Source organism: Eriocheir sinensis, chromosome 23 (assembly GCF_024679095.1).
Source record: "Eriocheir sinensis breed Jianghai 21 chromosome 23, ASM2467909v1, whole genome shotgun sequence".
NCBI classification, from domain to species: Eukaryota; Metazoa; Arthropoda; class Malacostraca; order Decapoda; family Varunidae; genus Eriocheir; species Eriocheir sinensis.
The window spans coordinates 7,644,836-7,667,458 of NC_066531.1; the positions used below are offsets into that span (position 1 = coordinate 7,644,836).

The following is a 22,623-nucleotide window of genomic DNA, read 5'->3' on the forward strand; positions in this document are numbered from 1 at the left end:
ATAGAAGATATTTTGTTTTGATTAGCCAATCAAACTTAAGTTATATATTAATATTATAGTATTGATGAGTGTCAGCGTACAATCCCACCTCCCTGGCCGAACCATCACTGCCACAGCTGAGGGCGATTTCGAAACTTTCAGTCTTTCATCACGTCCTACATCTGAAAAGCGGAAATAACTACGAGTGTCACCTATTAGCGGCCTACAGAGCCAAATGATGGAGGAACATTTTTGAATCAACAAAATTTACACTACTTTTAAACTTCTTTTCCTAAAATCTTTTTACGCAAAAAGTGTCCAATCCATACCGGCTTCTCCCTACCGCCCACGTTATCACTGAAGTGTGCTCGCCTCCACCTCAGCAGAGTACCAGCGTGTCGCTATATCAAAGGAAGGGGCTTTGTGAGGACTTCAGCACTGACCTCCAGCAGCACTTCGAGGTCAACATTGGGACCTCGGAGCTCATAAATATACGATGAAATTTATACGTATATATGTTATTGATGTGGTTGTGTGGTGAGCGGGTGGTGGTTGGTGGTGACAGGGGGTGGTGGTTTAATGGTGGCTATAGGGATGTGTGGTTGTGGTGACGAGATGCGAAAAGTGGTTGTGGTGAAAGCCAGAAGGGGTACGTGGTGGTTGTGGTGAGCAGGAGTGCGGCGTGGTGGTTGTGGTGACGAGTGGTAGTTATTGTAGTGACAGGGGTACGTGGTGGTTATGTGGTGACGAAGTGGTAGGTTGTGGTGACAGAAGGTGGTGGTTGTGGTGACGAGTGGTCAAGGTTGGCAGTGGTGACGAGATTACGTGGTGGTTGTGAAGTGACGAGTGGTGATTTGTCCATGAGTGACTAGAAGATGTGCGGTATTGGCAAAATACCGTTTTAATAAATAATACCAGGCCATGTACTCTTCCCGGTATAAGGAAGTCATGATACCGATACAGAGAGAGAGAGAATTACATGGAATTACATGGAAAATCAGGCCCCATGGTCCAGACTAGGTGGTCACTAGAAGTGAAATCATAAGTGATTCTACATTAATCAGATGGCTCCAAAACGTTGCTTTTCTACTCTAGTTAGCCGCTAATTAGGATTCAAAGGAAGTAGCCGGTCGAACTTGTTTTTAAAAAGGAAGTTAGGCATGTTACACTGGACCACTGATGGTAGACTTGTTCCATTCTCGCACTACAACGTTGGTGAAAAAAAATTTGATGCAGTCTGAATTTACTTGTCTGTTGAGTTTATGCCATTGTTCCTGCAACGCCAAAGTGTCATCGATCTTAAGCAGTTTTATTCTGTCACATTAATTGGAACAGTTAAAGTATTTTAAACATTGATCGGTTTCCTCAGAGGCGACGTTTCTCAGAGGGCATTATGTTAGGGTGGAAAGCCTTTCTTCATAGGACTTGAAGAGAGAGAGAGAGAGAGAGAGGCAAAGTGTAGGTAACAGATTCGTGTCATATGGAATATATCCCTATATCTCTGTGTTGCCTCCCCACACCCAGGAGCTGGCCGTGATGAGGCCTGACTGCGTGGGGGCCGCCTGTCCTCCCCACACAGGAACTGCCGTGATGAAGCCCTGACCAGCCAGAGGGGCGCCTGTGTCCTGCCTCCCCACCCAGGAGCTGCAGTGACGAGACTTGACTAGGTGGGGGGCGCCTGTCCTCCCCCACCCAGTGGAGGCCTGACACATAGGCGACACTGATGGCAATCTCAAGCTGGAGACTGGGATGCTGCAGGCCAGGAAGGGGGAGACAACAAAGCTAGATAGGTTAATTTAGGTCCAAGAAATGCTGTATAAAGGACATGAGGAGTCACTATAATAGCAGCAATGATACTGTACTTGGTTCAGTGTGTTAGTGAGATGATTATCTTTTGGTAAATACCTCAATGTAATATATCAAGTTATTTATATTACAGCAACACCCCAATTTAACTCATCCTTTCCTTCAACAATAGTTCTGACACCTTTAATTTAATGATTGAATATTTCCTTCCCTTACTTTTCATTTTCAACATTTTCTCCTGACCAATACTGTCTGATTCTTCGTTTTCTTCAATTTTTCTCTCACTCATTCTCCTCCTCCTCATCTCCTCCTCCTCTCCTCCTCTATCCATCTTTATTCAAATCCTTTCATTTAATGTCTAAACTATCTTTTGCTTGATGTCTTTCTGGTGGTCAAATCTTGCATCTCCATTTCCTATCTCCATTCTCTCTCCTCCTCCTCCTCTCCTCCTAGCAGCCACAGTTCTATTCTCCTTTCTCTTTATTCTTTTAACTTTCCTCCTTTTCTATTCCTTTTCCCAACTTTCTCCTCTCTTTCTCTTCTATTCTTCCTTCATCTCTACTCCTTTTCTCGCTTCCTTCTCCTCCTCCTCTCTTCCTCTGTCTGTTTATCTTCATCCTTCCTTCCTTTTAATTAATATCTAAGTTATCTCTTTTGCTTGAGGTTCCTTCTAGTGTGTTTGTGGTGCCCGATACAAGTCAATACTAGTTGTTTTGTCACTGTATAATTGTCTCAGTCTAGTTTGCTTTTATCACTGTATAATTGTCAGTCCTAGTTTACTTTGTCCTGTATGGTCGGTCTGGCCAGGCGCCTCTTCCATGTAAAGATATCGGCAGCTTCAAGAGTGTTACCGATATCTCAATCCATACGTGAATGTAAATTAATATCGAAATCGCTTGTTACTAAGCCTGCATGTGCTCTCTCATAATGCTGTCTTTAAATTTTTCAGTCTCCTTTGAACTTAAGGAGTTATGCTACTATATTTGCCATGAGTTAACTCCCCGTGATGTGCCAGTTTCATGTACTATATATAAGTAATTTGCCTTTTGCATGGCTATAATTCTGCATCCGACTAAGCCCAGTTTCACAGTTCCTCATAACGATGAATTTAGTAAAAGCTCGAAACCAATACCAGAAGCCTTTGAAATTTCCTTGTCTGGGACGGTGTGTCTGGTGTTTATATTCAAGTTCACAAGTTTGACAGACTATACAGGAAAGGTCTTGTATTGTTATGGTACGAAGGAAAGGGAAGGAGATGAGATTGGGAGATGAGTGAGCTGAGATGGTGTTTATATTCAAGTTCACAAGTTTGACGAGACTATACAGGAAAGGTCGTGTGTGTGTATGGTACGTAGGAAAGGGAAGAAGGAGATGAGGAGGGAGTGAGCTGAGATGGTGTTTATATTCAAGTTCACAAATTTGACAAGACTATACAGGAAAAGCTCGTGTTTATGATATGAAGGAAAGGGAAGAGAAGGGAGATGAGTAAGCTGAGATGGTGTTTATATTCAAGTCCACAAATTTGACAACACAATACAGGAAAAGCTCTTTGTATTTAGTGTGTCATCGAAGACCGCGCCATTTTGAACAGTATGGGATTCTATAGCTTGGTTCGGGAGTGTTACAAAGACCATGATGGACTGTGGAAGCGGCCCTTACTGTTCCCTTTTCTAATATGCCTCTCTGTTTTTGCAGGATGCCGCGGACGGACCATGCAGAGGACTCATCGCGACGACACCGACGGTTTGGTTAAGTGGGTTTTCTTGTGTGTGCGTCTGTGTGTGAATGGCAGGCCTGTCGTATGATTGTGTGTGTGTGTGCGTTGGCGGTATGCCTTCGCGCTATTATTTTGTTAGGATGTATTTTTGTGTGTTTGAACTTTTTGCACGTAATCTTTTTTTATACCCATAGCTAGCGTTTGTTTGTGTGGCTGTGTTCCGGGAGATGGGCGCCGGGGGACATGGGCTTGGGGGGGCGCACGTGACCTCCTCTGTCCGTGACCTCTTCAGCTGGGGAGACCGGTAAGCATTTTGATATAGTTGTGTGGATAATGGATATTGTTTTTTACAGCTAAAGAAACCGCTCTAGGGCAATAAGAAAATAGGTTTATAAAAAGCCTGTTGACCCCTTCCCGGCGGCAGGGGAGACATATGTTCTACCCCCCAAAAAATAGGTTTAGAAAAAGCCTGTTAACCCCTTCCCGGCGGCAGGGGAGACATATGTTCTACCCCCCAAAAAATAGGTTTAAAAATAGCCTGTTAACCCCTTCCCGGCGGCAGGGGAGACGTATGTTCTACCCCCAAAAAATAGGTTTAGAAAAAGCCTGTTAACCCCTTCCCGGCGGCAGGGGAGACGTATGTTCAACCCCCCCAAAAAATAGTCTGTATAGACGCTGTTGATGTTCATCTGTAGTGCGGCCTGATGAACAAGCCTCCCATAACCCACTTAGCCAGGCGGGCACCTCTTTGGCCGACTCGGTAAGGAGTGGCTCTCCCGTCACGCTGGTCGCGGGTTCAGTCCCATGCAGCCGGGGAATACCCTCTCCCCGTTGTGATTAATTTCCCGTGTGTTTCGATACACGCAGAGGACGTGTGGGACCGAGAGAGTAGTAGAAAAAAAGAGAATAGAAAATCTCGTCATTAAACATCCATATGTGTGTATAGATTCCCCGCAAGTGGGCATTCCAGAGTGACGTTTCTATATCGACTCTGCCGCAAAACTGAACAAACATTTTTTTTTTTTTTTTTTACAGCAAAGGAGACAACTCAAGGGCACAAAAAAGTAAACATTAATAAAAAAAAGCCCGCTACTCGCTGCTCCTAAAAAGAATCCAAAGAGGTGGCCGAAAGATAGGTCAGTTTCGGAATTTACATATATATATATATATATAGATGTTATTTAACCATTTTGTTGCTTAGCGCTCGCAACGAGACTATCCCCTCAGGCGCGCTCGGACACCCCAGCAGGGGAAGGGAATCTCTCTTAACCGCTGTATCTCACAAACTATTCATCACGGTTACAAAACAAAACCACCATTGGAAAGAGGAGGCCAAGATCTATAAGATTCAGTAATGTAAGCCTCTCCTGCGAACATACAGGCACGTTCAGGGGGTGTTGCCTGTGAAGACGTACATTTCTACGTGCGCGACGGTCAGCCGTAAGGCAACTACTGTAGATTTCTTGATGACGGGGTGCTGGCAGGGCAGTATTGACAGCTGAAAAATGTACAACTATTTGGTCAAAGAATCCGTCAGGTGAAGCTATGTAAAAATGTCGCTATATTGGACAAGAACATCCACCAGTTGCTCGTCCGTAGATTTGCCGCGCTGGGCTGACATGATTTTCCACCAAGTTTAGTATAAAACACACTCAATTGGCAATCCTGTGTTGTGAGATTTAGTGTTGGAACACACCCATACGCGGGAGATTTGAGTGCGGGTGGATGTCGCAGTGAGCGTTTAGCACCACCAGCAAAGACGCCTAACGCCCGCTGCAGCGTTTAGCAATGAAAGGGTTAAGTTAGACTGGTTATATGTGTATTGATACATTCAAATGAAGGTTTAGAGTGTAACCACTGATGGTACATGAGTCAGGATCATCAAAATCATCCAAAAATCAGCACCTATATCCTCGGCTACCAAAGGAGTCATTTCCTCCGGCTCAAGAGGTCTCTTTCTCCCTGACATGATAGACTATAATAATAAAAGAAACTAGGAAAAAATGCAAAAATTTCCAGTGTCAGCTGATGTGCGTTGCATATGTAGTGCGGCGACGGCCTGATGAACGAGCCTCCCATAACCCACTTAGCCAGGGGGGCACCTCTTTGGCCGACTCGGTAAGGAGTGGCTCTCCCGTCACGCTGGTCGCGGGTTCAATCCCAGGCAGCCGGCGAATACCCTCACTCTGTCTTGATTAATTTCTCGTGTTATTTCGATACACGCAGAGGACGTGTTGAGAAATAGGAAGGATTTAGAAAAGAAGCTCGTTGGGGCATTACACATATCCGACAAAGCACAAGGGTGACTGTCCTTGAGAGGCAATGTCGGCAAGTGTCCATGGGTTTGAGATGCCTAATAATAATTTATTTTGTTCATTTTGTCAGTAGTAAGGAATCGTCTATTTTTTGGGGGGGGGTCGGCCCAGCCCGTTCTGGCGCAGGCGAGTGTTTATAGTGGCGCCATGCTGCTATCTAATGAGGGCAAATGAGAGCAAACGTCTATACACAGACGCGCCGACAAAAAGTCCCAATTTCCAAACGTCTCTATATAGATCCTCCGCCGGGAAGGGCTTAACCCGTGGGCGTCGGCAACGGGAAAGCCGAGAAGTGGCCTAGAAAAGTCAACATTACACAGCATTTTGAGACACAGAAAAGAGCATGGAACGTACATCAGAGCACCTTTTTTTATTTTTTTATTTATTTATTTATTTATTTATTTATTTTTTACATCGTTGCCTGTTGCGCCGGTAGGCATCTTCCTGGTGGGGCCTGATGGTCGGCCCAGCCCGTTCTGGCGCAGGCGAGTGTTTATAGTGGCGCCATCTTGCTCCTCTCATAACCACAAAGCCATTAAGAATATTTCCTTCTGCTCAAACTCCATTCTGTTTGTGTGGTGTTTGTCACAAAATAAACAGTCTTTTGGCATCTAGCTGAGAGTCACTTGTTGTCAAATGCAGAGAATTTGACAAGTGGTTACTGTATGGATAGCTAATTCAGTCTGCCATGACCTTACAGCACCACCCATGACAAAAAGCCCACCTCAAGATCACTCACCCACCACAATGACCCGGGGCATGCATGGTGGGTTGCGCTGTGCCACCATCGCCTAGAATTAGCTCGAATTGTGGGTTTTATGGCAAGCCCATTTTAGGGTCCGCCGTACCACAGCCATGACTCGTGAAAGCCCAGAAAAGGGTCTGCCGATGTTCTTGGGTTAATCGCTGCTCCTTCAGAGACAAAAGTTATGAGCGGCTGAAAGGGAGGTCAGTTTCGGGAGGAGAGGCGTCTCGATACGTCATTCCTCGTGAGAGAATTCAAGTCGAAGGCAGGAGGAGATATAGACACAGGAAGGGTGCCCCAGAGTTTACCAGTGTAAGGGATGAAAGAATGAAGATGCTGGTTAACTCTTGCATAAGGGGTTTGGACAGTATAGGGATGAAAGAGTGGAGATGCTGGTTGACTCTTGCATAATGGGTTTGGACAGCACAGGGATGAAAGAATGAAGATGCTGGTTAACTCTTGCATAAGGGGTTTGGACAGTATAGTGATGAAAGAGTGGAGATGCTGGTTAACTCTTGCATAATGGGTTTGGACAGTATAGGGATGAAAGAATGAAGATGCTGGTTAACTCTTGCATAAGGGGTTTGGACAGTATAGGGATGAAAGAATGAAGATGTTGGTGAACTCTTGCATAAGGGGTTTGGACAGTATAGGGATGAAAGAATGAAGATGTTGGTTAACTCTTGCATAAGGGGTTGGACAGTATAGGGATGAAAGAGTGAAGATGCTGGTTAACTCTTGCATAAGGGGTTGGAAATCGAGCTAATAGGGTACTGGGATTTATTTCAAGGAGCGTAAGCAACAGAAGCCCCGAAGTCTTCCTCAAACTATATTTAGCATTAGTTAGACATGCGGTTCAGTTCTGGTCACCCTACTATAGAATGGATATCAAAATGTTAGAATCGGTGCAGAGGAGGATGACTAAGATGATTCAGGGGTTGAGAAACTTGCCATACGAGGAAAGACTCAAACAGTTAAACTTGCATTCTCTAGAAAGGCGAAGGGTGCGTGGAGACATGATCGAGGTTTATAAGTGGATGAAGGGCTTTAATAAGGGAGACATTCATAAGGTTTTGTTGGTAAGAGAACCGGGTAGGACACGAAGTAACGGGTTTAACTGGATAAATTCAGATTCAACAGGGACATAGGCAAAAATTGGTTTACTAACAGGGTGGTGGATGAGTGGAATAGGCTTAGCAGTCATGTGGTGAGTGCCAATACAATTGTCACATTCAAAAATAGACTAGATAAATTCATGGACAGCGATATTAGGTGGGGTTAGATACACGGGGGCTTAGGGTCAAAGGAGCTGCCTCGTACAGGCCTACCGGCCTCTTGCAGACTCCTGCGTTCTTATGTTCTTATGACAGTATAGGGATGAAAGAGTGAAGATGTTGGTTAACTCTTGCATAAGGGGTTTGGACAGTATAGGGATGAAAGAGTGAAGATGTTGGTTAACTCTTGCATAAGGGGTTGGACAGTATAGGGATGAAAGAATGAAGATGCTGGTTAACTCTTGCATAATGGGTTTGGACAGTATAGGGATGAAAGAATGAAGATGCTGGTTAACTCTTGCATAATGGGTTTGGACAGTATAGGGATGAAAGAATGAAGATGCTGGTTAACTCTTGCATAATGGGTTTGGACAGTATAGGGATGAAAGAATGAAGATGCTGGTTAACTCTTGCATAAGGGGTTTGGACAGTATAGAGATGAAAGAATGAAGATGCTGGTTAACTCTTGCATAAGGGGTTTGGACAGTATAGGGATGAAAGAGTGGAGATGCTGGTTAACTATTGCATAAGGGGTTTGGACAGACAGGGTACATGTAACAATATTTGTATACGTGTGAAAATTGATTTAAATGAGTATATAATGTTAGTAATTGCAAAAATGATTATATATGCATAATAGAGGAGATAAGTGATGATTTGACCATTTTTAGTTAAGAAAAATTCAATTAAGTACGGAAGAGACAGAGATGGAATTTATACATTCTTAAAAATACTTAAAACTACTTATCCTCCCTAATTTCTACCTTTCCCGTACTTAATTAAATTTTGGCATTACAATTTTGTTGACCTTAACCCGGTGGTGGTGGTAGCAGCGTGGGTCATGTTTCTTAATGGTCCCTCCAAGCGAGAAAAATGAGAAAAATCACCCTCACACAAACCATTTCATAATATATATATCAAAGCATTTGTGATCAGATTATGCATCATCTATTTTGGGGGGTTTAAATCATGGCACAAAGTTGGCCCGTTGCTGCTTCACGGTAAAGCCACAAATTTGGCCCGTTGCTGCTTCACGGTAAAGCCACAAATTTGGCCCGTTGCTGCTTCACAGTAAAGCCACAAATTTGGCCCGTCGCTGCTTCACGGTAAAGCCACAAATTTGGCCCGTTGCTGCTACACGGTAAAGCCACAAATTATAGCCGGGAGCATTCTGGACCATCTAGAAAAGCATAATTTAATTCATGATTCACAGCATGGGTTCACAAAGGATAGGTCTTGCCTTACTAACCTACACTAAAGTAATCGAGGCGGCTGACCGAGATGAAAACTATGACATATTGTATCTAGATTTCAGTAAAGCGTTCGACAAAGTCCCTCATCACCGGCTATTACTAAAATTACAGGCTCACGGCGTAGCTGGTAAAGTTTTGAACTGGATCAGGGCGTGGCTTAGTGGTAGGAAGCAGAGAGTGCAGATCAATGGTAAAAAATCTGAATGGGGCAGTGTTACGAGTGGAGTCCCACAAGGGTCGGTGCTGGGTCCTCTGCTCTTTATTATTTACATCAATGACTTGACACAGGAATTAGTAGTGATGTCAGCAAGTTCACAGATGATACCAAGATCAGTAGTGTAACCCAATCAGACAGGGACGCTACCGTTTTCCAGGATGAGCTTGACAGACTATATGATTGGGCGGGGAAGTGGCAGATGGAATTCAATGTCGGGAGGTGTAGCATTCTGAGTGTAGGCAGGAACAACCCCTCACACAATTACTCCTTAAATGACACTCCTCTAAGCAGGTCTGGGCTTGAGAGAGACTTAGGAGTCCTAATGAGCGCTGACCTCCGTCCTAGGGGTCAATGCATTCAGGCCAAAAATTGGGCCAACAGAGTACTTGGTTTCATCTCAAGGAGCGTAAGCAATAGGAGCGCTGAAGTCATCCTCAAACTTTACTTAGCACAAGTTAGACCTCATCTCGATTATGATGTTCAGTTCTGGTCCCCCTACTATAGAATGGATATCAAGGTGTTAGAATCTGTACAGAGGAGGATGACAAAGATGATTCAGGGGGTGAGAAACTTGCCTTATGAAGACAGGCTGAAGCAGTTAAATCTACACTCGCTAGAAAGGCGAAGGTTGCGAGGAGACTTGATCGAAGTCTATAAATGGATGAAGGGATTTAATAAAGGGGATGTCAATAGGATTTTGATAGTAAAAGAGCCAGGTAGGACGCGTGGCAATGGTTTTAAGTTAGACAAATTCAGATTCAACAAAGACATAGGCAAGAATTGGTTTACTAACAGAGTGGTGGATGAGTGGAACAGGCTTGGGGGCCATGTTGTGGGTGCCAATACCATAGATACATTCAAGAAGAGGTTAGATAAAGCCATGGCCTTGTATAGCCTAACCAGCCTATTTTTGGGGGGTTTAAATATCATGGCACAAACTTGACCCGTCGCTGCTACACGGTAAAGCCACAAACTTGACCCATCGCTGCTACACGGTAAAGCCACAAACTTGGCCCGTCGCTGCTACCGGGTTAATGGAGCAGCCACCTGTGTCTGAGCCAAGATGTCTGGATGTCTCCGCCGCTGCCTCTCCGCATGTCTGAGTCTCCCTGTACTTCCAGCGTGTTGCCCTGGCTGGAGAGACACGTTGATGGAGGCGGCCGCGTGTGTCGTCCCTTGCCTGTATCCTCTGGCGTCCAGGTAAACAATGATAATGATTATGATAATACCAATAATAGTAATGAATATAATAATACCAATAATAGTAATGAATATAACAATACCAATAATAGTAATGAAATGATAGTCGGTCAAATAACGAGATCATTAAATACTGTTGCTCTTGTATAATTTTCATAGTGTGTCTAATTCTCCGTCAGTCTCCTGGGTTGTGTCTAAGTCGGTCTTGTTCTTTCAGAGGCGCGTAAGTGGAGAGCATCGGCGCAGCGCGGGAGCAGCACGTCAGGGTGTAGGGTGTTTTTTTAGCTGGTGTAGGGTGTTAGGGTGTTAGGTGTAACAACGGTTGGCTCTTTCACAGAACGGGTGTGATTCCGTTCTGCGTTTGAGTCTTCCACCTTCAGACGGTCTCCCTCCGAGATGTCTGAAGTTTTTTTTGTCGGTTTTCTCCGTAGGAGGAAGCCGGCTCTAGCTACTCTGGCCTCTCTTCCGGGGGTCAGAGCGGTCGGGCTCTGCTTGGCCAGGCGTTGTCTTTCGCGTTGTCTCCGCCGACGTTTTGCCAGACTCTTCCGTAAGGTTGAGCCTGGCTTTTTTATTAGGTGGATCAGGCTGCCTTCTTCCAAGGAGTCTGATGGGAGTGGAGTCTTTTTTTTGGTGTATGTCTGTGGGTGCTCAGTGGGTAAGGGAGGGTGGGGTAGAATGGTTGGTGGGTTGGAAGTGGGTTGGGGGATGAACCTCCTGGGATTTGGGTTGTGTCGAGCCTTACCGCCTGGTGTGTTGGGTAAACCTTCACGCCAGGGGGGGGGTGCCAAGACCATATCCATCTCCTGTGGCAGGGCGATTCCCCTTTCCCATGCTAACTGGCCCTCCTCCGTCTGCCTCCCCAAACCCCCGCTGAGTGCTTGTGTGTGTTATTTTATTTAGGATGTCTTTTTTTTCTATGCCTTTTTCCCGTGTGTTTATACCCAATAGCTAGCGTGTGTGTGTGTGTGGCAGTCCGGAGGCGCGTGCAGCGAGGACATCACATCACGTCACTACGGTATATCCACGGTATTTGGTTTAGTGTGTGCTGTGTGTGTTTGTGTGTGTGATGGCAGGCCTGCCGTGTGTTTGACCTTTTGCTGTGTGTTGCTGTGTGACTGCTAGGATTTCATTTCTATGCATGTTTTTTTCCCCATAACCCCCTTCCTCCCTAGCTCTTTAGCTGTTGTCCCTGGCGAGGCGCTGGGTGGATGCTGCCGGGCGACCAACGGCGGTGGCGGTGTGCAACGCGGGAGCAGCGAGGTTTGGGTAGCACTACGGTGCAGGTTATGTAGGGTGTGTGAGTTTTTTTTTTGTGTGAGTGTCTTTTTTTTGTGTGGGGTGTTGGCGGGGGACTTAGCTAATCACTGTGTCAGGAAGGCATGGGCGTGACTGTCTGTCCATCAGGCCGACGGGCGGGTGTGCCACCTGGCAGTCAGGCTAGCAGGTGACAGGCAAGCTATCTGGTGGTCAGGCTGTCAGTCGGGCCATCAGATAGGTAGGCAGGCCACCTTGCGGTCGGGTTGTCGGGCGGGCACCCCACCCTCGGTCAGGTAGGCAGGCAGCCACGTCTACGCTGAACCGTACGGCCACACGTACGAACGCACGGAACCCGTACGCTACGTTCCGCCGCACTGACGCTCGTCGTACCTCTGCTCGCACGCTTGCGGGCGGGTAGGGGGCGGGGGGCGGATGGGCGGACGGGCGGGCGTACGTGGGAACGGGCGGGCGGACGGGTGGTCGGGCGGGTAGGGAGTCGGAGCAACGCTTGAAAGACGCGCAGATAGATGTCAGATTCTCCCGTAGGGAGGTCTGGCAAGGTGATAGTTTAGGCGGCGGAGTTGTACGCGGGCCAGTCTGTGTTACAGCTTTGCCGCCAGGGTAGCTCCTTCCGAGCTGCCCAAACTGAGGACCAGTTTTCCTCACAGGAGGAGGCTGGTGGGGCCTAGGGTGTTAGGGGTACAACGGTTGGCTCTTTCACAGAACGGGTGTTTTCCGTTCTGCGTTTGAGTCTGCCGCCTTTGGGCGTCTCCCTCTGAGATGTCGGTTAGGATTTCTTTTTTTTATATGTCCGTGTGTGTAACTGTTGCCTTTTAGCCTGTTGTGTTCCTGAGCAGCAAGAAGAGGAGGCTGTGGTGACCCGCCCGATGCGGAAGGCTTCTGGGCCCTGTCGGCGGGGGCGCACCTCTCTGGCTGACTGGTTGACCAGGCTTTGACCAGGTGGCCAGGGAGGCGCATCCTCGCTGGGCGGGGTCTGGGGGCCCTCCGTCTTGGGGAGGTCGCTGCAGCAGGAGGAGGTAACTACTGCTGGTTTTGTAAGGCATTGTGGTTGAGAGCACCTTGCAGCTGTAACGCGAATTTCGTTCCGTAATAAACAATGTACCGCCATGCTGCCTGTCTTTCCTCCCTCCCAGCACTGTGTACGTCTGTGTGTGTGTGTGTTGCTTAATTCTCCCTCACTGCACTGTGCGTACGTCTGTGTGTGTGTGTGTGTGTGTGTGTGTGTGTGTGTCTTAATTCTCCCTCACTGCACTGTGCGTACGTCTGTGTGTGTGTGTGTGTGTGTCTTAATTCTCCCTCACTGCACTGTGCGTACGTCTGTGTGTGTGTGTGTGTGTGTGTGTGTGTCTTAATTCTCCCTCATTGCACTGTGCGTACGTCTGTGTGTGTGTGTGTGTGTGTCTTAATTCTCCCTCACTGCACTGTGCGTACGTCTGTGTGTGTGTGTGTGTTGCTTAATTCTCCCTCACTGCACTGTGCGTACGTCTGTGTGTGTGTGTGTGTGTGGCTTAATTCTCACTCCATGCACTGTGCGGACGTCTGTGTGTGTGTGGGGGTGTCTTAATTCTCCCTCACTGCACTGTGCGTACGTCTGTGTGTGTGTGGGGGGGGGGGGGGGGTGTTAATTCTCCCTCACTGCACTGTGCGTACGTCTGTGTGGGGGTGTGGGGGTGTCTTAATTCTCCCTCACTGCACTGTGTGTGTGTCTTAATTCTCCCTCACTGCACTGTGTGTACGTCTGTGTGTGTGTGTGTGTGTGTGTGTGTCTTAATTCTCCCTCACTGCACTGTGCGTACGTCTGTGTGTGTGTGTGTGTGTGTGTGTGTGTGTGTGTGTGTGTGTCTTAATTCTCCCTCACTGCACTGTGCGTACGTCTGTGTGTGTGTGTGTGTATGTGTGTGTGTGTGTGTGTGTGTCTTAATTCTCCCTCACTGCACTGTGCGTACGTCTGTGTGTGTGTGTTGCTCTGTCTCTGTCTCTCTCTCTCTCTCAATCTCTCTCTCTGTCTCTCTCTGTCTGTCTCTCTATCTCTCAATCTCTCTCTGTCTCTTTCTCTCTCTATCTAGTTAGTAAAGAACAGGCAACGTTTACCATGGAAGACTCTACATAAGACTCTACAGTGTATATCCCAACCCTCTACGGCTGTTGCTGCTCCACCCGGGCATTACCACATCCACCCGGGTCTACAAGAAACCTCCACGGCCGAGCCTCAACCACAGAACACACCGCTACCGTTGATGAGGTTCCACGCCCCGGACTACCGCCATGTTAGCCTCGATAATAGTCCTCGGCGCACTTATTCTGAGACGTCTAGGTGAGTGAGTGCCCTAATTGCCTTCATGGATAATATCACAGGTATCCAATAGTTCAGGTGTGATGTCAGATATTTTTGTTATTGTGTCGTAAATATCCAGAGATTATTTCCGACTCGCTGAATGTTCATCGCACACAGTTTGCCTTTGAGTAAAAACACTGATTAATATCCATGATCGGTTTGATTACGAACTCCCTCAATTTCAGACTGGAAAGCTACACAACACCGGTCATCCGCTGAGTGGTTGAATTCCTGGTCTACCGGCCCCTGGAGGAGTGGTCGATTGCCTGGTCTACCATGGATGTGAGTGGTTGATTCCCTGGTCTACCCCTGGATGACGTAGCTGTTCCTATGCAGGGGAAGACTCACACAAGCGATAAGGTAAGGTTTTAATTACTGGGTTTACAAGAGGTTTTAATTACTGGGTTTACAAGAGGTTTTAATTGCTGGGTTCAAGAGAGGTTTTAATTGCTGGGTTCAAGAGAGGTTTTAATAGCTGGGTTTACAAGAGAGGTTTTAATAGCTGGGTTTACAAGAGAGGTTTTAATAGCTGGGTTCAAGAGAGGTTTTAATAGCTGGGTTTACAAGAGAGGTTTTAATAGCTGGGTTTACAAGAGAGGTTTTAATAGCTGGGTTTACAAGAGAGGTTTTAATAGCTGGGTTTACAAGAGGTTTTAATAGCTGGGTTCAAGAGAGGTTTTAATAGCTGGGTTTACGAGAGGTTTTAATAGCTGGGTTTACGAGAGGTTTTAATAGCTGGGTTTACAAGAGAGGTTTTAATAGCTGGGTTTACAAGAGAGGTTTTAATTACTGGGTTTACAAGAGGTTTTAATAGCTGGGTTCAAGAGAGGTTTTAATAGCTGGGTTTACGAGAGGTTTTAATAGCTGGGTTTACGAGAGGTTTTAATAGCTGGGTTTACAAGAGAGGTTTTAATAGCTGGGTTTACAAGAGAGGTTTTAATAGCTGGGTTCAAGAGAGGTTTTAATTACTGGGTTTACAAGAGGTTTTAATTGCTGGGTTTACAAGAGGTTTTAATTGCTGGGTTTACAAGAGGTTTTAATTGCTGGGTTTACAAGAGGTTTTAATGGCTGGGTTTACAAGAGGTTTTAATGGCTGGGTTTACAAGAGGTTTTAATTGCTGGGTTTACAAGAGGTTTTAATTGCTGGGTTTACAAGAGGTTTTAATTGCTGGGTTTACAAGAGGTTTTAATTGCTGGGTTTACAAGAGGTTTTAATGGCTGGGTTTACAAGAGGTTTTAATGGCTGGGTTTACAAGAGGTTTTAATTGCTGGGTTTACAAGAGGTTTTAATAGCTGGGTTTACAAGAGGTTTTAATAGCTAGGTTCAAGAGAGGTTTTAATGGCTGGGTTTACAAGGGGTTTTAATGGCTCTCAGGGTAAGGAGTGTTCTGATATAAAGTGCCTTCCCTCCCCCCCCACCCCCACCCCCAGCACCCGTCGGCCCTGGAGACTCCCCCCTGAGCCTGACGGTGGAGCTGTGGGCCCTGCACGAGACCCCCACCCCCCCCACACCACCCACAGCAGGGGCAGGGCGTTGAGACTCCCCCCACAGGCTAAGACAGGGAGGGACTTGAAGATCCAGGTTTTTCTCACATGGTATTTGGGAGCAGCGAGTAGCGGGCTTTTTTTTTAATATAGTTTCCTTTTTTGTGTGTGCCCTTGAGCTGTCTCCTTTGCTGTAGAAAATAAATACTTGACAAGGCTTTCATAGGTGTTTGGGGCATTTCCAGGGGTAGATTAATGACCCTGGTGGTAGTCTGACCCTTCCTCTGCACAATGAACTTGAAAGAACGCTCATAAAAACATAGATATTAACCCAGTAGCAGCGGGGATCATGTTTCTTAATGGTCCCTCCAAGCGAGAAAAATGAGAAAAAAATCACCCCTCACACAAACCATTTCATAATATATATCAAAGCATTTGCGATCAGATTATGTATCATCTATTTTTGGGGTTTATATCATGGCACAAATTTAGCCTGTCGCTGCTACACGGTAAAGCCACAAATTTGGCCTGTCACTGCTACACGGTAAAGCCACAAATTTGGCCTGTCGCTGCTACACGGTAAAGCCACAAATTTGGCCCGTCGCTGCTACACGGTAAAGCCACAAATTTGGCCCGTCGCTGCTACACGGTAAAGCCACAAATTTGGCCCGTCGCTGCTACACGGTAAAGCCACAAATTTGGCCTGTCGCTGCTACACGGTAAAGCCACAAATTTGGCCCGTCGCTGCTACACGGTAAAGCCACAAATTTGGCCTGTCACTGCTACACGGTAAAGCCACAAATTTGGCCTGTCGCTGCTACACGGTAAAGCCACAAATTTGGCCTGTCGCTGCTACACGGTAAAGCCACAAATTTGGCCCGTCGCTGCTACACGGTAAAGCCACAAATTTGGCCCGTCGCTGCTACCGGGTTAACCTCATTATCGTGTTAAAATCCCTGTATCTCACTGTTATCTTCCTCTCCCTCTATATTATTTGTCAATCTCTCTCTTTCTCTCTCTCCCACAGATGTCTAAGATTCCGCCCATGCAGCTGAAGGGTGCCAATGCCTACACATGCGTCGACCACAGGTGTGCGCTGGACATTGCCTACAATTCATGGTGCAAATGGTATGTTGGAGGAATTCTTTGATGTATTTGAGGGACTGGGATGCCTGCTGGATGGTACAGGTAAATTACCTGGCTCACAACTGAGAGAGCCCGGGTTCAATTCCCGGGCAGAGTGGAAAAATTTGGGCAGCTTTTCTGATACCCTACACCCCTGTCCACCCAGCAGTGAATGGGTACCAGGTATTAATCGGGGGTTGTGTCCCGTTTCCTGGGGTCTGTTCCCTTCTCCTATAATTCTTTCCCCTTCTGTGTCTCTCCAGCATATGACCACAGATGTTGCGCCCGCTAAACAAAACTTTCCTTCCTTCCCCTTCTGTCTCTCTCTGGCATATGACCACAGATGTTGCGGCCACTAAACAAAACTTTCCTTCCTTCCCCTTCTGTCTCTCTCTGGCATATGACCACAGATGTTGCACCCACTAAACAAAACTTTCCTTCCTTCCCCTTCTGTCTCTCTCTGGCATATGACCACAGATGTTGCACCCACTAAACAAAACTTTCCTTCCTTCCCCTTCTGTCTCTCTCCGGCATATGACCACAGATGTTGCACCCACTAAACAAAACTTTCCTTCCTTCCACTTCTTTCTCTCTCCGGCATATGACCACAGATGTTGCGCCCACTAAACAAAACTTTCCTTCCTTCCCCTTCTGTCTCTCTCTGGCATATGACCACAGATGTTGCACCCACTAAACAAAACTTTCCTTCCTTCCCCTTCTGTCTCTCTCCGGCATATGACCACAGATGTTGCGCCCACTAAACAAAACTTTCCTTCCTTCCCCTTCTGTCTCTCTCCGGCATATGACCACAGATGTTGCACCCACTAAACAAAACTTTCCTTCCTTCCCCTTCTGTCTCTCTCCGGCATATGACCACAGATGTTGCACCCACTAAACAAAACTTTCCTTCCTTCCCCTTCTGTCTCTCTCCGGCATATGACCACAGATGTTGCGCCCACAATAAGATACTTTCGTACCTTACCATTCTGTCTCTCTCCGGCATATGACCACAGATGTTGCACCCACTAAACAAAACTTTCCTTCCTTCCCCTTCTGTCTCCCTCCGGCATATGACCACAGATGTTGCACCCACTAAACAAAACTTTCCTTCCTTCCCCTTCTGTCTCTCTCCGGCATATGACCACAGATGTTGCGCCCACTAAACAAAACTTTCCTTCCTTCCCCTTCTGTCTCTCTCTGGCATATGACCACAGATGTTGCACCCACTAAACAAAACTTTCCTTCCCCTTTTGTCTCCCTCCGGCATATGACCACAGATGTTGCGCCCACTAAACAAAACTTTCCTTCCTTCCCCTTCTGTCTCTCTCCGGCATATGACCACAGATGTTGCACCCACTAAACAAAACTTTCCTTCCTTCCCCTTCTGTCTCTCTCCGGCATATGACCACAGATGTTGCGCCCACTAAACAAAACTTTCCTTCCTTCCCCTTCTGTCTCTCTCCGGCATATGACCACAGATGTTGCACCCACTAAACAAAACTTTCCTTCCTTCCCCTTCTGTCTCTCTCCGGCATATGACCACAGATGTTGCACCCACTAAACAAAACTTTCCTTCCATTCCCTTCTGTCTCTCTCCGGCATATGACCACAGATGTTGCACCCACTAAACAAAACTTTCCTTCCTTCCCCTTCTGTCTCTCTCCGGCATATGACCACAGATGTTGCACCCACTAAACAAAACTTTCCTTCCTTCCCCTTCTGTCTCTCTCCGGCATATGACCACAGATGTTGCACCCACTAAACAAAAGTTTCCTTCCTTCCCCTTCTGTCTCTCTCCGGCATATGACCACAGATGTTGCACCCACTAAACAAAACTTTCCTTCCTTCCCCTTCTGTCTCCCTCCGGCATATGACCACAGATGTTGCACCCACTAAACAAAACTTTCCTTCCTTCCCCTTCTGTCTCCCTCCGGCATATGACCACAGATGTTGCACCCACTAAACAAAACTTTCCTTCCTTCCCCTTCTGTCTCTCTCCGGCATATGACCACAGATGTTGCACCCACTAAACAAAACTTTCCTTCCTTCCCCTTCTGTGTGTCTCCGGCATATGACCACAGATGTTGCGCCCACTAAACAAAACTTTCCTTCCTTCCCCTTCTGTCTCTCTCCGGCATATGACCACAGATGTTGCACCCACTAAACAAAACTTTCCTTCCTTCCCCTTCTGTCTCTCTCCGGCATATGACCACAGATGTTGCACCCACTAAACAAAACTTTCCTTCCTTCCCCTTCTGTCTCTCTCCGGCATATGACCACAGATGTTGCACCCACTAAACAAAACTTTCCAACTTTCCAACAGTTGAATTACAGTTTGGTCCAAGTGTTGTTCCTGTGGTTCACCCTCCTAGAGAAATACCTGTTGCTTTGAGGGGTAAGCTTGAGAAGGAATTAGACCTTATGGAAAGACTAGGTGTCATTGTTGAAGGTGTTGAAGTTAGTGAAGAAGTTATTTAAGTTTCCCATGAAAGTACAGTGTCTTTAATTAATCCTCCACATATTTTTATAAATCCAGAAGTTTAAGCTGAAATTACTGAATCCATTATTTTCCTTCATTATAATTAATTTCATTTAGTTTCTGTAAATCAAGTTTTGTATTCTTAGTTGAACTGAGATAGGTGTATATTTGCCTTTCTCGAGTTTGTCTGTACAAGTTAATGTCGTCGAAAATAAACACGATTTAGCAAGAAGAGCGAGACCAAGCTGCCTTAAGCCTTAAAGGACTTACTAGACAAACCCAACATCTGTGAATTTGAGTTGAGAAGTGCCATATTTGAGTTGAGAAGTGCCATATTTGAGTTGAGAAGTGCCATATTTGAGTTGAGAAGTGCCATATTTGAGTTGAGAAGTGCCATAGAGACCTTTGACCGTAGACTAAGCACTTTAGATGAGAGACAGGCCGAACTTGAACTTCTAGTAGACGACGGTGACCTAGGTGAGTGCATAGATGAAGCAGAGAGCTACAGACATGCCACTCAAGAGAATTGGCTACGTGCAAATGAGAAGTTACAAGAACTAATGAAGGCCAGTCAGATTGAATCGGGTTCTGTTGGGAGTACTTCTACAAATCAGTGTTGCCAGATTGTCTTACTCAGCTTCTTATATTTACTGACTTCCGAGCCAAAAACTGTCTCATGGACCCCGATAAGGAGATTCACTTATAATTATCATTAAAATCGTTAATTCCTGATGTTTCTTGGCAATCGTTAGGCGTCAGAAACCAGTAAATACTATGCTCTGAGTACGATAATCTGGCAACAGTGCTACAAATGGCAAGTCTCCTGAAGTGAAGATCCCCAAGCTTGAACTGCCAAAGTTTAAAGATGTTACAGAATGGCAGTCCTTCTGGGATCAGTTTAGCTCTCACATAGATGACACAGATTCCAGTTATAAGCAAGTCTACTTATCTGGTGTCTTTGTTAAAAGGAGAAGCTAAATCCGTAGTTCAAGGTCTCTCACATACTAGTGCTAATTACAGTATTGCTTGTGATCTACTGAAGGAGAGATATAACAGGCCTGAGAGAATTGTATTTGCCCATGTACAGTCCCTTTTGAGTGGCCATGTCCCTGGGAAGGCCAAGGGACCCAAGTATGTGACTCAATTTTGGAGTCTGAGATGAGATACTGACACACATCTGAAGTTTAGAGGCCCTAGGTGTGTCAGGCAAACAGTGTGAAATCTTCCTTTGGAGCCTCAGAGATGAGATACTGACACACATCAGAAGTTTAGAGGCCCTAGGTGTGTCAGGCAAGCAGTGTGAAATCTTCCTTTGGAGTCTCAGAGATGAGATACTGACACACATCTGAAGTTTAGAGGCCCTAGGTGTGTCAGGCAAGCAGTGTGAAATCTTCCTAACTCTCATTATCTTGTCCAGTCTGCCCAATGAGATTCGTCTGGAGTGGGCTCGCAAGGGTGCTGGACATGAGAGTGACCTCGACTGGCTCCTGACGTTTCTACGACAAGAAATTGAGAGCATCGAGAAGTCAGAGACCTTCAAGGACATCACTGCGGGTAAGAGGGAGAGTCTGTCTACCCCTGAAGAGAAGAAGAATTGGCAGACGCGGGAGCCTAAGGGAAGGGTATCATCCGCGGCTGCATTACACACATCTTCGGAAGGTGAGAAGCTCCTTTGTGGATTTTGCAACAAGAAACATGCTTCCGAGAGAGGCTTTGAGACCCAGAGACTTGGTGGAAAAGAACGCGTTGAAAGAATTAAGACTGCTGGAATGTGTTTCAAGTGCTTAGGCAAAGGACACATTGCTAGAGGGTGCTCGGCCAAGTGTCAGAAATGTAGAGGCTATTGTAGTGTGGCGACGGCCTGATGAACAAGCCTCCCATAACCCACTTAGCCAGGGGGGCACCTCTTTGGCAGACTCGGTAAGGGTGGCTCTCCCGTCACGCTGGTCGCGGGTTCAATCCCAGGCAGCCGGGGAACACCCTCACTCTGTCTTGATTAATTTCTCGTGTTATTTCGATACACGCAGAGGACGTGTTGAGAAATAGGAAGGATGGAAAGTAAGCTCGTCGGGGCATTACACTACTAGTAAAAGTGAACCTGTAAGAAGTGAGTCCGTAAAGGCAACTCAAGAACTAGCTGCTGATAATAGTAATGGAGAAACAAGTAAGAATCCGGCTACTAATTTTGCTGGAATTTCCTTGTCTAATATATCAGTTAATAAGGAGACATTTACTATACTGCAGACTGCTCAGGTGAGAGTTGCAGGAGCAAATGGTGTTCTTCATAGGGCTAAGTTGTTGTTTGATAGTGGCTCCAGTAGGACATATGTCAGTAGTAGACTTGTTAAGAAATGCAAACCCACATGGAACTCCAGCAAACCCATTTCTTCTTCAGTATTTGGAGGTGATAATTCCTCTAATATAAAGCAGTGCAACCTGTTTGATCTGAAGGTTCTTGATTGCAGTGATGCACCACACAAGTTAACAGCTGTATGATAGTTGCTCTAGTAGGACATATATCAGTAGTAGACTTGTTAAGAAATGCAAACCCACATGGAACTCCAGCAAACCCATTTCTTATTCAGTATTTGGGGGTAATAATTCCTCTAATATAAAGCAGTGCAACCTGTTTGATCTGAAGATTCTTGATTGTATTGTTATGCCGGACGTGTTACTTGGGTTCCGTGTCGCCGTCAGGAGACTCCGTGGGAGGGAGATATGTAAACACTTTGCACAGCTTCGGTAGTTTAATGTTCTTCCTTAGTAGTACACTTCACTCTGACTCTTCACTTACCACTAGCTTACTATGACTGGGACTGGCCCTCTCTCGCCCTATTCTCCTATATATATCCAGAACAGTACAGTCTAGAATATTACAGTATATTTCAGATCATACAAGAACATGTAGCAAAAATATATGCGAGTTGGCAACACTTCCCGCCTGGCGCCTGGCCGCGCCCCGTGGGGCGCGGACGGCTCGCCTTGCTCCCCACCCCTTTGCTCGTTCCTCCGGGAGCCTTCTAGAGGCCTATGGTCGCCGGGGGAAGCTTCCAGCACAACACTATCCCCCCCTCTTAATTGTGATCGTCCCGATCACACACTTATGTACAAACATAAGAGAATTAATCAAAACATAATAATCGTCGTATCGCTGTGGACGCCTGCGTTGTCTCTGTCTTCTGTTCGTTGCCTCCTGCGCGTCTGTCTCCTGGTGCGCCTCGTCGTCGTCCGCTTCTTGGGGTGTCCTGGAACATCTGCCGAAGCCGGAGGTTATCTCCCTCGGCTGAAAGGGCCAGGAGGCCTACGTCGTCGTCGACCTCCTCTCGGTCCTGGACGTCCCTTGCGTTTTCGTCGGCTGCTGGGTGTCTGTAGTTGTTCCAGGTGTAGTTTCCCGGACCGTGGTACCTCCATAGGC

At 46.4% G+C, this 22,623-nt stretch overlaps 1 long non-coding RNA gene across 1 annotated transcript; it reads left to right on the forward strand.

Annotated features, from left to right (window-relative positions):
- The first annotated feature begins 3,237 nt into the window (after positions 1-3,237).
- On the forward strand, positions 3,238-11,177 carry LOC127002451 (uncharacterized). Its single transcript, XR_007756246.1, has 3 exons — positions 3,238-3,806; positions 10,428-10,506; positions 10,724-11,177. It is a non-coding gene; the product is annotated as an uncharacterized LOC127002451 (long non-coding RNA).
- Positions 11,178-22,623: the final 11,446 nt, after the last annotated feature.